We start from the raw sequence: 16,850 nt of genomic DNA, 5'->3' as shown, positions 1-16,850 counted from the left end.
TTGCCTCCAGATGCTTTTTACCTTGCAATATTAAACACAAAAGCAATCACAAAAAGTGCACCATTAAAATGCAGGGGACCCAATTTCTTCTTTGCACAACACTAAGAAATTATAAGACTATGTCACCATGATTTCTTAATAAACTGTGTGTTCAGTCTTCAAATGAGAGATGCGGCAAGTGTGGAAATAAACTCTCCCATTTTCTTTACCCTGTGTGTGCCACATCATATAACTGGGTTACCATGGAATACAAAATTTCCTCTCAAGCATCACGTTTTGGTCCCCTTCAGTACACATACATGTGCAGTGGCCTGAAACAATAGATTACTATCAAAAAAAAGTCATGTTAAAAGTCACCTGGAAGAGGAAGGAAAATGCAAAGTTCTCCAACTTGTTTCTTTTTTCCTTGGATGTCCTTCTTGCTCCTCTCCAAAAGAGGCAGCAGTGGAATTCTCCAGCTGACTTTTGTTGTTAAGCACCAGTCTTGTCTGCCATATTTTTCCCTGAAGGTAAAAGAGCTAATAAAAAGACAGAAACCCTGCAAAACAGAAAAAAATGCTTGTTGAAGACCTTGTTTTACCACATAGCTGAAGTACCTGAAAACACTGAGAAAAGAAAATATTCTTACTTTAAAATTAAAACTTGCAGCTCATCCATCAAGGCGCAATGAAAACTATTCCATGTGCTTAATTCTTCATCATGTCCCTGAGCATTTTCCAAGGAAATCTACAGACACAAACTACGTGTTTTTAATGTAGCCATGTTATGAAAATGGGGAACACTTCAGGTCATAAGTCAGTAACGTCTGTCTTAACACAGAAGCTGCCAGAACCAGACTGTAGTTTGAGAATGCCGTCTTCTGTGTTTAATTTAAAAGTCCTCGTTAAAGTTTCTCCTCTTTAGAATTTCTGAAAGGGTGGGAGCTCGGAAGTGTAAAATGGGGATACTCTAAAAACAAAGTCAAAAAAGCACTGCTCCAAATTGACTTCAGATCAAGACATTACCCTAAGTCCCTTGGTTCAAGCTAAGCCTGTGTTAATACTAGGTTGGCAAGACCAGCACTCTCTATGAAACCAGTTCATCTCCACTTACTTACATATCTGGGAGAAGAAAAAGGCGTGGGAAAAATCACAAGGTTATGTATGAGGTCAGATCTATCTTAAGAAATGAAGAAAGACCTTAATTTTTTCACCTTCCAGCTCACCTTTCTTTTCTCGGGTGCTACTTTGGGGGACATGTACACATTTATATTATCCATACTTACCTCCTGCACCAAGGGCTCTCAAAAATCAATGCAAGTTTTAGTCAGTTCACAGGAGCAGAAAAAAGGCAAAGACCACATGTAAGGATTTTGATATGCTGAGATTCAACAGTGGACTGAGTGACAGAGCCAGGCGCAGCTGCTGAACATACAGATATCACGGCTGCAAGAAACATTCCCACGACAGAAGCAACCAGGGCTTCAGTCAGGGTATTTGGACACAGTGGGGTGCAGGCCCAGGAAAGCCCTATGAATGATGACGGGCACATTCCCAAGGGCTCCTTGGGAGATTTGCAAGTCTAATTCTAGTCATAGTTTACTCAGTCAAGGCCAGTAGCAGAGCCTCAGGTATGCCTCCCCTCCTGCTCCACCCTTGGATCCCCAAGGCAACCGTTCCAGCTGCTGGCTATCCCTTGTCCCCATAAACCTGTATCCCTGGATTCCAACCCAGCACTCATATCCACCTCTACCATCTAGGACCTGGCCCCATCCCTTATCTCTGGGAGCCAGGATCTGCCCACACATCAATTTCACCACCAGCTCACCACCTATCTCCACTGTCTGTGAGTAGGGCTTTTACCAGAAAGACAAAATAAATTTTATCCACATTTCATAAGTCGTGGCAGTCTCATTGTTGGATCCACCAGTGGACCTCTCTGAGACTCTCACAATGTTTCAACAGGACTTAACTTTTGCTGCTCCCCTTTTGGGAGACAATTCAGTGCCATGCAAAACCAAGGACAGAGAAAAATTTTATCTCTGATCCACTGGTTTAAGTGAAGGAAAGGTAATTATGGTGGGGTGACCTGCACAAGGGACTCAGCTGGGCTATGGGAGGTGAAAGTAGGTGGGAGAACTCCACCAGCACCAGTACATATGCAGCAGAGGGAGGGATGCTACTGAGACCAAATATCTACAGCTTCGGTCACAAACTGATCTCCATTGGCAGATTTCTGAGTGGGGAGGAAATATTAATACAAAACACACTGGTGAGAAAAGGAATCACACCAAAAACTGGGAAGTCTAGGCAGAGTATAGAAATCTTTTTCTCCGAAAACACCATTGATGTAATTGAAACAATGATTTGCCATCATTTAACAGTTGCTCAGCTCTCCAGATACTCACCATTTCATTTTTTTCAGCAGAATTAGTCACATCATAAATTGTTACACTTGAAATGAGAATCACAATCACCAGATTATGATCCATCTAATTGTAACAAACCTAAGTATTTCATATGATATATACAGTATGATGCTTATGCCAAACATCAAGACACAAAATGCTTTGGAGCTTACATTGACGTCAGTTTTTTGCTTCAATCAACGTTTACCTTTTAGGTCAATACATTTTCATGTTTGCCATAACAGAAGCTAGAATCAACATGCTTACAACTGTAATTATTTCACTTAACTCTTCAGTGCCTGAAATAACACTTGCAAGAAAAAAAAGGAAAGCTAAATATAAGCATGCAGTGGCTTTGACTGGCCTTTCTCTCAGTTAAATCCTGAAAAATGCTATTGCATGGCTGTTATCTGGAAGAATCACCCTGCTGTTTGCCAGCACTGGCACAGAATATACAACATTGCCAGTAATATTAAATACCAGTAATAGCCCACCTGAATAGCCGGGAGACAAACATTCAGTTATTAAAAGTGATGGTACAGAATTGCCTCATTAAGCTCAGTAGCTCACTGTTTAAAATGGGCTAATGCCAAAAGAAGAACAGAGGTTTACAGCTTTTATTGCTACTGTCTCAGTGCATTGAAAAAGTAGTTTGAAGATAACCTACAACACTTTCCCCCCCAGCTTTAATCATCATGAGGTATTTGAACTCTGCAACCATCATTTGATTCAGCCCTGCCGAGATAAGTAGGAGAATGAGTATTCATCTCTTTGGTTTATATAAGAAGTAAATTGTTTGCTTTCAGTTATCGCTCTCCACTTGCCATCATTACCCATGCAGGCTCAAGCGCTGGTGGAGAAAATGCCATCTGCCCAGGGATGAATGATCTGTGCCATCTGTGCCAAGGCTGGTCGTGGGTCAACCATGACTGTAGGTACCAATATCTTCCTTGGTACTGCCCTCCTAGTGAAGAATTTTGTGTCCCCAGATATCCAAGCTTAAAATGTGCCCAGGATGAGAGGAGTATGCAGAAATGGTATAAAATGTGCAGGCACAAAGTCACATGCTTCTTGCCAAAAAAATACACACATGCATTTACATGGTAGTCTTGTTGGCAGACTCTCACTCTTGCTTTCTCTCTCGTGTGCATATGCATATATTCATACATATATGTGTGTGTATATGCATATCTTTTCTTTTTTTTCTGGGCCACAAGTCTTGCATTCAAGCCTAGAATTGCCAAAAATCCCTTTCACTGGCCTTGCTCCAAATTGTTGACAAGACCTACAGCTGTTCTGATCCAGCAATAACAGGGAAATGAGGAAAAGGCATGCTGTATGTACAGGGGTGAAGGAGGGATGTTAGTGGAAAGAAGGGGAAAAGCATGAAGGGTGCTTCATCTTTCACAGGTAAAGCACACTGTTATGGAGCTGCAATACCCTTTGAAAGGTAGCTGGGAGTTTCTAGGCATCTCCCTAATGCAGCCTGTCTGCGTTTCCCAGGTGGGAATGCCATCCCTAGCTTCTCTCCAGGTTGTGAGCACAGAGTGTTTCAGTGGCAGAGCCCTTACACCAATATTGGGGCTTCTCTCAGACAGCATCAGTTTTGCACCTCCCTGCAATCATCCCATCCCAATTATAGCTCCTCAAAGGGTAAAGAAGGAGGAAATGCAATGTGCTGCATTACAACCTGAAAATAAGAAAAAAAAAAAAAAAGCAAAATTGGCTATTAGCGCATGAAACAAACAGTGTTTCCCTCTCTTTCCAGTAACTCTCTATTTAAAGGCAGAAAATAGACCATTAATAGCGTGGCTTTCACATTAAATAACATTGGGGGCTACAGCTTAAACCCACTTTAAAGAAATTAAGCCAATCATTTTATAAGGCGTGGGAATTTTTAAATTGGTCTATCCATTCTGCCTCATATGAATTATATGAAGACTGATATAGAGGAGAGTGTTTTTTTAATGAAGGCCTTATATAGCTCTAGGTTAGGACATTTGCATTTGTGAAGATTACATTGAAAGCAAAATAGCATGAACAGACAGCAGTGTTTTCATCTTTAAAAAAAAAAAAAAAAAACATACTCCCTCCGTGGGAATATGGTACGAGAGACTTGGAAACAATCGTTTCTATTTCCAGCTCTGCTGTCAGCTTACAGGAGTCTGACCTTAAGCAAATCATTTTACTCTGGAACCTCATTTATCTGCCTCGGGTGTGTAGAGGCTCATTAGTACCCTTACTAATGAGCTTCATATACTCATATGCAAAGCACAGCATTTTAGTAGATTTTGGAAGACTAAGATTTGTAAAGCCCTTTGAAATTCAAGATGATGTAGATATGTAAAGATCTCCCTCTTGCTTGCTCACACACACACTCTCTCCAGGTGATGAAGATAAATTCCATTTAAAAAATTTCAATTCCCAAGCACAAACAGTGTAAACTCAAAGTCCAGTTTTTGAAGTTTTATTACTTCTTTGAAACAACAGTGCTAACATGCACACTCAAAAGAAATCCAAACAGCAGCAAGTTACTGGAAGAGTTGGTCCTGAGCAAGCAATAAAAACCTAAACAAAGTTGAACTTTGGATTACATGTCATGTTGAGTTATTGAATTTGACAGGTTAATTTGTTCATTTCTTTGACCTGATTTATACACTCACTGTGTACTTGAAGAACTCCTCCTATTCAGATGTTACTTTTATACTTCTTGCCCTGTTGTACTTCCAACACTACAGAGGCAGTCACCTGCTATGAGAGCACAATTACAAGCCTATGCCTTTTATTAAACTAATTGGTACTGGTGGAAAGAAACTAGTTTTCATGCCTACAGCCCCAAAGCAAAGAATGACTCTATTCTCAAAAGAGCGTCTTAATTTCTTGTAGTTGTAATAGTTCATCTAAGAATAGATTTTAGCTTTACCTACAAAACTTGTCCTCCCAATGTCCTTTGAACAATGCAGTTGTAACAAACTACCAGGATAAAAGCTCTGACTTATTACTCCTCCTCACTGGAAATAACAGATGCACAGCTCTTTAGCTGGGATAGAGTTAATTTTCTTCATAGCAGGTCATATGGTGATTTGTTTTGGATTTGTGACCAAAACAGTATTGATAACATGCTAATGTTTTAGCTACTGCTGAGCAGTGTTTACATAACATCAAGGTCTTTTCTGCTTCTCAGGCTACCCTGAATATGAGAGGACTTGGGGTGCTCAAGAAGCTGGGAGGGGACACAGCCAAGACAGCTGACCTCAATTCATCAAAGGGCTATCCCATACCGTAAAGCGTTCTGCTCAGCAACAAAAGCTTAGGGAAGAAGGAGGAAGACAGGAAAATTCAGCATTATGGCATTTATCTTTCCAAGTCACCATTGCGCACGATCGAGCTCTGCTTTCGTAGAGATGGCTGAACACCTGCCTGCCATGGGAAGCAGTAAATAAACTCCTTATTTTGTTTTGCATGTGCACACAGCTTTTGCTTTACCTATTAAATCATCTGTATCTCAGCCCACAAGTTTATGAACTTTCACCCTTCCAATTCTCTCCCCCATCCTTTTGCAGTGAGTGAGTGAGCAGCTGTGGGGATTGAGCTGCCCACCAGGACTAACTCACAGCAACAGGCTACTCCGAGCAACTTATGCAGGTCCACAAAGGGCTGGAGTCCAGCAAACTGTAGTTGCTTACAGTAAACAAAAACAGAAGTTTCAGGTAGAACATTTTCTAAAATTGAATTTAATTGTTTAATGGCAAATTGAAAAAAAATAATCAAAGGGGCTTTCTAGAAAGTGTGCAAAAAAACCACCTTAAAAGCAAACCGCAATATCTTTGAGCAAAGCAGTGTCTCACTTCCTCTTCCACAGGCAGACAGCAAAAAACATATACCTATGATTTTTATTATCCTTGAGTCTAAACCGAGAATGTGTCTTCCTATGAGTGTCTCCACTAAAGCATGCTGGTAAGACTCTCCTGTACAACCCAATGCAAGAGATCAGGGAATAAAACAACTCTTACCAGCACATGGAAAGCTAAGTTGTACACCAGACACTGAAGCAGAACTCAAGTAATCTGCCTGCTACACTCAGACAGCATCTTCCCTCTCCCTCCCAAAGCCCACAGGGAAGGACCATGGCCGTTTCACAGACATGAAGGTGAGATGCCAATGCTGCGCCTTTTTAGGATATGTAGGCATACTGCGCTGAGTCCTTGATCTCCATCAGGTGCTAAATCATCACAAAGCAGCAATTGCTTTTGGAGATACAGCCTGGGCAGACTATGAGCAAGCCTCCGCACGTGGGCACAGAGAAGACCCATGTGATGGTTTCACTTCCACTCTTCTGGCACAGGTGAGCTATCACTGCTTGGGGAGCTATGTGGCCACACTAAAACCAGAGCACCTTCCTTGAGGAGAAAGGAAAGACTCGCTGTGGGAAAAGTGGCCAGAGCAGCCCTGTATGATGCATTAGGTTTCCAGTGAGCCACAGCCTCCCTGCAAGTGTATCCTGGCTGTTGGAGAGCAAAGAATAGTGTTGGAGGATAATTACAGCAGTGGGGAATTTGTTGTGGTTTGTTTGGTGCAAGTTTTGTGCACACTAAGTATTTGCTTGGCTGGGTGTTTTGTGTGTTAAAATTAAAGCGAAATGACATTTTTGAATGATAGAGGAGGTGAAGGTCCCCTTAGCATTTGAGGTTTTGCTTGGGTGAGGAAGTAGCAGAGAGACCACCATTTTACAGGAGATTAAACTGAATTCTTATCTCTGATTAGTGTTCTACCATTTGTTTTTTCATTGCGCCTAATTGTATTGCTTTGCATTTATCCTTGGGTAAGGAAAAAGAAAGTAGATTTAAGGTTCAATTTAAGAAGAATTAGGTAAAGCAAGGAGGTTGGAAGGCTTTAATTATATCCACATCTCACCAACTGACTAGCTTCGCTCACCCTTTGAACTCACTTTAACCCCTGAGAAACACAAGGAAAGTCCTCTACACCTTTCTACAGCCAGTCCAAAACCACACCTCTGTCCACATCAGAGGAGCCACGAGACTCCCTCAGGATTTCACCACATTGGGAATAGATTTTCACCACAGATCTCAGACCATCCCCTGGATCCAGTAGGCTGCAGGCCTCTTTGAGCCAGCATCGTTTTGCCTCAGTGGGATGAATGATCTCCAGTGCAACCCTCCCACCATGCAACCTGGGGAGAAGATAACCACCATACAGTAGCCAGCTTTCTCCTCCTGTCACCTTCCTCCCTGTGCTGTTGTCAATCCATCCCCATGATGCAGAGATCATCTCTGTTATTGGCAGGAGTTGTCCTTGCGACCAAACCTGACAGTGAATGTGCCCTCATTAAAAAAATAATCCCTTAAAAATTAATGAAAGCATGTGGGAAGAGCTACTGAGGCTGTGCAGCACCTAGCAGAGCCAAGGAGGTGGCGAATGGTTAAAATGAGCACAAGGAAGGATGGGGCAAAATCCAGCATCAAAACACATATCTCTGGAGGAGCCAGGGCTGGGCTCACTTTCTGGTGCCCCCCATCCTGCAAAAGAAGGCACCGGTGCTTGAAACTCTGGAGGCGTTGGTGCCAAGCCCTCCTTGGTGGGGTCAGGGCTTTCCCTAAGGGCAGGATGCTCTGTTCAAAGAAACAGCCTTCAGGGAAACAAGGTGTTTGGGTTTTTTTCCCATCCAGGGGCTGGCAGCTTGCCACAGTGTCCCTCCCTGAAACAATCCCATTTAGTGTTATTGACCCACACAGCAGCACCCACAAAAGAAGCCATGTGGGATTGATGCAGGGATGGTGCTGGAGGAGTCACCTGGACAGTTGCCAAGGGAAGCAGACAAGCCCGAGGGCCCAGTGCCTGAGGCAGAGGGTGCTGCTGGCACCCAGCATCTCAGCAGCCTTTCCCACGGAGGGAGAGGGGACCTGGCAGAGTCCCCTTGTCACCCTCTCTGCTCAGTACTGAGCTGCCCCCTGCTACATGTGATTTCTCCTGGGAGATGGTGCCCTTGCTGTCTTCATGCCACTAATGATTGATGCATCAAAAGACATCAAGAAGAAAATGGGTTTAATGTATGATGTCCCCTAATCAACTGTTTCAGAGCCACTCCTCATACTGCAAACTGGATGTGAACCAAAATGGAGAGAAGACAGTTTCCCTGCCTCCACTGCAGAAAAACATCCTTTTCCTTTCAGACAGAGATGAGCCAGTGTAGGGTAAGGCTGTCAAAAGCCCCCACACAGCTTGCAATTGCCAACACTGTTGTGTTGCCTACTTCTGGAGCCAGGATTGACACTGGGGTGTTTCCTACCTCTCAGGCCCAGACAGCTAACAGGCCCACCCTTTCCTACCTGGAGGGAAAGCTTGTTCCCTGCTGGGTGCATGAGCTGGCTCTACATGCATTTGCATGTCTTCTGACAGAGCCTGGAGAGTCACTCTTCCAAAATCCTTGCACTAGATATGCTGGGAGTCTAATGCGGTGTTCTGACAATTAAGACCAAACTCAATCCCCATCATGCAGACCTCTATCCTTGTGCATGCCTCAGGAGCTGGCACACAGCTCCAACACAGGCAGTTGGTACATTTTCCCTCACAGGACAAGCAGCATGTGTTTGCCCTTCGGTCTCAGCCCTGCACACACATATTTGCACAGACAGCTTTGAGAGTGGGGTCACCACCAGAGAGCAGCCCAGGCTCTGAGAGCACCCTCCTGGTGCCAGCATCCCAGGCAAACTTCTGCATGGCCCTGGGATGTGGGAGGTGCTTTGCTGCTCCTCTAAAAGCAGTAAAAGGAGAGGCAAGAGAAGACTTTAAGAATTACCTTACATTCTCTCTACTGCTGAGAACCAATTTCACTTGCACCCCTGTCTCTCCTTGTCCAAAACAAAATTTAGCTTATCAGGAATTAAAAAAAAAAAAAAGGGAAATGAAAGCAAAGGAGCAGGCAGAGCCATGGCCACAGCCTGGCACAGCAGGGGAGAGCAAGTCGAGCCATGCCACTGAGAGCTCTCAGGCTCGCATCACCTCCCACCTGCTTCCGCTGGCACAGGCAGGGGCCACGCTGCTCATGTTGCTGCATTGCCAAGGCGCATTCCCCCACACACACCCCGCCTGCTCTTCACCCATCCCAGTGCAGAGTGTGCCAAAGCAGACAGGCATTGGGTTGTGGCCAGGCACAAATTTTTTTTTTTTTTTTAAGTTAATTCATCCATCTTCTGCTCAGATGGTCTTCACATTTGCACCTTAGAATCATAGAATCATAGAATAACCAGGTTGGAAGAGACCCACCGGATCATCGAGTCCAACCATTCCTATCAAACACTAAACCATGCCCCTCAGCACCTCGTCCACCCATGCCTTAAACACCTCCAGGGAAGGTGACTCAACCCCCTCCCTGGGCAGCCTGTTCCAGTGCCCAATGACCCTTTCTGTGAAGAATTTTTTCCTAATGTCCAGCCTAAACCTCCCCTGGCGGAGCTTGAGGCCATTCCCCCTTGTCCTACCACCTGTCACGTGGGAGAGGAGGCCAACTCCCTCCTCTCCACAACCTCCTTTCAGGTAGTTCTAGAGAGCAATAAGGTCTCCCCTCAGCCTCCTCTTCTCCAGGCTAAACAACCCCAGCTTAACCATCAATCTCAGCATCACAGCCTGTCCTCACCCCAACTAGCCCCAGGGCACAAGGGATTTGCCAAAAAGCACACCCTACACTGATGCTCCATGGTTTTCAAAGGGATTTGTGTAATGTACAATCAAAATGATCAGGTATTTCCTTTTTTCTGGATAACACGTCTCATGGGAAAAAATCAAAAGGTGCTCTTTAACATTCCCGGAGGACAGGGTGCCGTGGTGATGACCAGGAAATCCTACCATACTGCCAAGGTGTTATCAAGTTGTGCACTGAAAGAACCTGGTGGTATTAGAAACTGGATAAAAGGATGGCTGCAAGAGCTGCAGTGTTTTCCTATGTGTCCTTCCCCCTAAGGCACCTTGCTGTTTCCAGCCAGGCTGATAGACTTGGAAGCTGAACTTCTACTCAGCAAGAGAATAAGCCTAACAGATTTCCCAACAGCTTCTCGATAAGGATATGACAGTCAGGAACCACACCTAGAGAGGCTCTTTCTGGGTTTGCTGCAGTCTGAAAGCTCTCTGCCAGCCCTGGCCAAGGACTGAATAAGGGCTGTGCCATCGCCTCCACAGGAGCCCACTGGATGTCCCCCACTAAGCATCACCAGCAGCTTCCTGTCTGCTGGATATGGCCAGGGCAGCACCGGGAGAGCCAGGAATCATGCTCATTCTTACATGCAGGGTTTTTTTACAGAGGGAGCGATTTCCACACAGGTACTTTGAGAGTTTGCTAAGATTTATCATTAAGTCAACAACTTGTTGTGCAAGAGGCCCTGTGAGACGTAATAGGAGCTGGTAGCTGCCATGGTATTAAGAGAGTCATAGAATCATAGAATAGTTAGGGTTGGAAAGGACCTTAAAGATCATCTAGTTCCAAACCCCCTGCCATGGGCAGGGACACCTCCCACCAGACCAGGCTGCCCAAGGCCCCATCCAGCCTGGCCTTGAGCACCTCCAGGGATGGGGCAGCCACAGCTTCCCTGGGCAACCTGTGCCAGTGCCTTGCCACTCTCCTGAAGAAATTCATCCTTCTGTTAGTCTAAGTCTGCCTCTCTCCAGTTGATACCCACTCCCCTTTATCCTATCACTACAAGCCTTTGTGAACAATCCCTCCCCAGCTTTCCAATAGGCCTCCTTCAGGTACTGGAAGGTCGCTATAAGACCTGCTCAGAGCCTTCTCTTCTCCAGGCTGAACAAGCCCAACTCTCACAGCCTGTCCTCATATGGGTGGTGCACCAGCCTTCTGATCATCTTTGTAGCCCTCCTCAGGACCTGTTCCAACAGTTCCATATCTTTCTTATGGTGGGGATTCCAGAACTAGACACAATACTCCAGATGAGGACTCACAAGAGAGGAATAGAGGGGCAGAATCACTTCCCTTGACCTGCTGGCCACGCTTCTTTTGATGCAGCCCAGGATATGATTGGCCTTCTGGGCTGTGAGCTCACACTGCCAGCTCATATCAAGCTTCTCATCAACCAGCACACGCAAGTCCTTCTCTGCAGGGCTGATCTCAATCACATCACCCCTCATCGTGTACTGAAACTGCAGAGTGCTGCGACCCAGGTGCAGGACCTTGCACTTGGCCTTGTTGAACCTCATGAGGTTCTCACAGTCCCACTTCTCCACCCTGTCCAGGTCCCTCTGGATGACATCCCATCCTTCCAGTGTGGCAACTACACCACTGAGATTGATGTCATCTGAAAACTTGCTGAGGGTGCATTCAATCTCACTGTCAATATTATTGATGAAGATATTAAACAGCACTGGTCCCAATACAGACCCCTGAGTGATGCCACTTGTCATGGATCTCCACTTGGACATCCAGCCATTGACCCCTACTCTCTGAATAAGACCATGCAACCAGTTTCTTATCCACCAAACCATCCACCTGTCAAATCCATATATCTTCTATTTAGACAGAAGGATGTTGTGGAGGACCGTGTCAAAGGCTTTACAGAAGCCTAGGTAGATCACATCTGTCAGTTTACCCATGTCCACTGCTGCAGTTACCCCATCAGAGAAAGCCACTAAGTTGGTCAGACAGGACTTGCCCCTGGTGAAGCCGTGCTGGCTGCCATTAATCACCTCCATATCCTCCATGTGCTTTAACATAGCTTCTAGGAGGATCTGCTCCATGATCTTCCCAGGCACAGAGGTGAGGCTCACAGGTCGGTAGTTCCCAGGGTCGTCTTTTCTACACTTTTTAAAAATGGGCACAACATTAGCCTTCTTCCAGTCACCAGGGGCTTTTTCTGATTGCCATGACTTTTCAAATATCATGGAGAGGGTTTTAGTAACCACATCGGCCAATTCCCTCAGGACTCTAGGATGCATCTTATCAGGTCCCGTGGACTTATAAATGTCAGGTTCTTCAGGTGTTCACGAACTTGATCCTCCTTTACTGTGGGAGGAGGTTTACCTCCCTGGTCACCATCTTGCTATCCCATGACCCAGGAGAGGAGAGTGGTTATCAGTGAAGACTGAGGCAAAAAAGGTTTTTAAGTATCTCAGCCTTCTCCTCATCTGTTGATACATGGTCACCCTTTTCAACCATACAGTCAGAAAGCTGTCCTCCTGTTCCAAGATAACACAGTAGTTTCATACCTTGTATCACGCATTTGATGTGTTTCAAAGGGACAAGTCACTGGGTTACATCCTGGTGACCCAAGGTCTAAGCACTTCATTAAGAGGAAGACTGAAGACAGGCAGATATAGACATATATTAAAAAAAAAAAAAAAAGAGAGAGAGAAAATATAACTTTCTGTGGGAGACATAGTCTCCCCACAGGAAGAAGTAGAGGTTTGTTTTAAGTGGGTTTATTTTTTTTAACATTACAAGTATTTTGTTTTTAAGGAATGGTGTTTCACCTGCAAAACCAGAGTTCATTTTATCTCCACCCACTCCTCATTAATCAACCTCAAAGAGCATTTTTACAATAAAGAGATACAATATTAGTTAAACTAATGACTTCTATAGACCAAATCATTCCCGCAACCTCTCCAAATGCTTGGAGCAAGCAGACAGGTCCTGAGAACTGACAGCACTTACTTACTGGGGGAATGAGGCTCTTGAACAAAGTTTGCACCACATGGAACTCCCTGAGCCCAGCAAAAGCCTTCATCAACAGCATCAATGAGCACAAAACCTAAGTCACGAAGACGTAGCACAGCAAAGAACACTTATGGATGCATACAGACAGCAGCTGGAAATTTTCATGGCCATGTTTTGAGAAAGAAATGTCCATGCCAAGGCATTTGCTGGCCCTTGTGTTGAGAGGCTTGATGCAAAGCAAGTCAAAGTGATTATTCTAGATAAAGTCTCACGTGCAGGGTGGGCAGGAGGGTGAGCTGTGGGATGTGGCCAGTCAACAGCATGGCTGAAGGAAAAGGCACAAGGGCTGCAGGACTGCATGAGCACTGGGACCTGCACATGGGAAGAGAAGCAGGCAGCTGACATTTCAGCAATGGGTTATGACCAGAGGAATTTTAAGAGAAGACTACAATGGTAGAATAGGTTAATTCTAGGCACATAAGCAAGGTTTGGCCGTTTCTACCTTTGACTACATTACCTTCCTTTTCTAGTGTCTCTAAGTTTTAATTTGCCTTCTCCACAGCCGACACAAGTAGTACCAGACACAAAGGGAAACACGGTGGTGGTGTTAGAAAGGAGACCTTAAGCTGGTAGGATTTGCATAAGTGGGAAAATGGGCAGGGGAGAAGATGGCTGCAGTGGTGAGACTAGGAGAGGATGCAACTCTGGAAACAGCAACACAGAGCATGACAGAGAGCATGGTGACTAGAAACCAAATGCTGTAACCATGTAGGAAGCCTGAACTTGCCACAAAGGCAGCTAAATGAAGTGCCAGGATGGAGACATGTATTTGACTAGTGCTCAGGTGGAACCAGCTGAGGACGTAAAGCAGACATGGTGAGAGATAGAGATGGAGCACTCAAAGGAACCAGGAGAGGCAGGATATGACTGCATAAGTACAGGCAGAGTGCTCCAAGAAGGAGACTGAGCAGGAAACATGGAAAAACAAATACCAGAGCTAGATGTGGTGAATAGAATACAACAGGATGGAGGCTCTTGGTTGCTGCTCAAGAAAAGAGGCACCAAAGCACCAGCCTTGATCAGAAAAACAGGCCTCAAAGTTAAATTTGGCAGTAAAAGGAAGGAGAAAGTTTCAAAGTGTATCCCACCAAAGTAACTGGAACACCAGCAGTAAAAGAACCAAACCACTAGGCAAAGCACAAAAAGAAATGGGGGAAATTGGACAGGCAGAGGAGATCAGAGCATGCAAAAAGCAGAAAGGGAGTAGACAGAGCAAAGGAAATCCATTAACACGTTCCAGCCCTGAAAAGCAAGTGTGATGCAGGCTGTGGAAGCATGAGGCAGCAGTGAGCTGGTGGCACAGGAGAAGCCAGGAGGGTTGCAGCAAGACCATAAAGAATCACAGCAAAGGATATGGATGATGCTCCATAATATCAACGTGGGATGCAAGGTGATAGAGAAGGAGGAGCAGGGAGAGATGAGAGAACAGCCAAAGTAAGCTGAAAGCAAAGCTAATGGATTTAACAAAGAGGAGTCTCCACCAGCATGGCAACGCTAATTAAGAGGATGTGGCATCAAGATATGATGGCAGCAAATAATTAAAGGTTGGTAAGAGGCAGTAATTTAATGCTAATAAGAGGCAGTAATTTATCAGGAGCCAACAAGAGGAAAGAGTCCAGGAGCAATAAATTTAGCAATGGAGTAAAGATAAACAGGCAGAGCAAGAATTAGAGCCACCAGCATGATAACAGGGACAACGACAGAGCAGCATATAAACTCTGTACACAAATGGAGAGCAGTTGACAGAAGGCCAGATGGAGCTGCTGGGACTCCTCCCTCTCTTCGTTCAAATCTTCTCTGAATACCCATCTATGCCCAGAGGCCTTTAGGAACGTGTCAAGCCAGTGACCAGGGAAGAGACATCTTTTTGAAGTAGGGCACTTGTTGCACTTGTCTCTGCACCTGGCGTCTAGACCAAGAGCTCTTCAGGGCAGAAGCTGTCACAAGATCCCCACCATGTGTGGGGTGGATAGGGTGGGACAGACATGAGGTTGGCAGGATTGCATTTCCAGGGGATGGCAGCCACCAGTAGGTCCCTGAAGGAAGGTATCATTGCTGGGCTTGTGGAGCACAGGCAGCACAAGGAAGGGACAAGAGGTCTTAGTAGTTGCAGCACCAGCTAAGGAGCTACAACTAGGCATCTTCCTAGAGAGCAAAGAACTGTCTTTCCACAGCAGAGAGGAAACAGGAGACCAGGCATCAACTGGGGAGCAGGGGAAGCAGGCTGCCTTCCACACAGCTCTTGCTGCATCTTTCCAGCAGCTTCCTAGAAAGCACATTGCGTTGGTTGTGCTCCTGCTTAACCCAGCCCAGGGCACCAGAGGACAGTTACCGTTGCCCCTGTACCAAGCGTACCTCTCATTTACTTATGTCCGAGAACCAAAGCCAGGCAGCTGGGGGTGTGCACTGGCCCCATTGTATTTTTTGAGTCCAAGCCTGAAAATCCCAATCCTCAGCTCAGGCCATTCCAAAAGGGATCAGTGCCCACTGATCACACGCTGGCAGTCAGGTTTGTTCCATCTCTTCCTCCTCAGTCTCAGCCACAGTCAGCTTGGGACACAGGACGTGAAAACAAATGGCTGCCATGAAGTCAAGAGAAGCACCTTGAGACACCGATGCAGGGAGCGTGGGAAAGAGGCTAACGACATTCACGTTCATCAGGAGACAGATAAAACCATTGCAATAATAAAATTTCATTATGATGGCTAAGGAAGACGAAACAAAAATTTTTTGTTTACCGTGTCTATAATGAAGTACAAAGGTATCTGTCTTTGCAGTACTGGTTGCACAGGCAGATTTCAGCCCTGGGTGAGGGCAAGAAGTTTCTTTATGCACTATATGTTGTTTTCAAGGCAGCAGATCAGCCCCTTGCAGGGTTAACTCATCCCTCTGTGCAACAAAGTACACACAAAACACCTTTCCCAAGGTCTTTCTCCTTACAGGAGCAGAGAGAGGAGAGTGCAAGATTTACTAGTTCACACAGACTTACAGATTTATGAATTTATCAAGAGAGAAATGGAGAGGACGTTAAGGTCCTCACCAGTGGCCAAGGACTCTGCTTCATCCTTACTAGGTATGGAAGAGCTGACATTGGCATTCATTCTCAGGACAGAAAATCATTACAAACCTGCTTTTATTCCCCATATAGCTTTGTTTTTTACTACAGGTCTTTACTAGTGGATTCAGTTTGCAAATTCAAGGGAATAGTATGGGAAAAAGTTTCTATTTTTAACAAAAGAAAGTAAAAACTTCTGAAGTAATGAACTACAGGATAAAAAGATTCATCTTCTTGAAAGAGTTTTGCTGCCTTATGTACTCCCACACAATACATTTTACATAGTCACATTTTGCATGCATATATACATACAATTCTCCTACAGAGTACAAAAATAAATTGATCCATATTAAAAACATACATATGTAGAGTAAGTTTATAATTCACAGACTTGTGTGAGAAAGTTTGAGAAAATGAAAAACCATACCAGCCTGTGACTAGGGCCAGGGGCAAGGACAGAGCTGGATAAAAGCTGTATATTCTATGTAGTAAAGAATTCTCTCTTATCTGCTTACTTGTAAAGACACTTCGTCACCCGCCTTTAATTTTTGTTAACAGTTCATCTCTACTGAGCACCAGAGAAGCCAGCATAGTTACCTCCAGTGAGTCATCCATGTCCTGAGCTGAATCTTCCCAACAGGAAGATTTACTTTATATAGCTCCATCAGAGCATT

Source organism: Phaenicophaeus curvirostris, chromosome 1 (assembly GCF_032191515.1).
Source record: "Phaenicophaeus curvirostris isolate KB17595 chromosome 1, BPBGC_Pcur_1.0, whole genome shotgun sequence".
Lineage (NCBI taxonomy): Eukaryota > Metazoa > Chordata > Aves > Cuculiformes > Cuculidae > Phaenicophaeus > Phaenicophaeus curvirostris.
The sequence above is the reverse complement of the archived record's forward strand: the minus strand, read 5'-3'. Positions refer to the sequence as shown.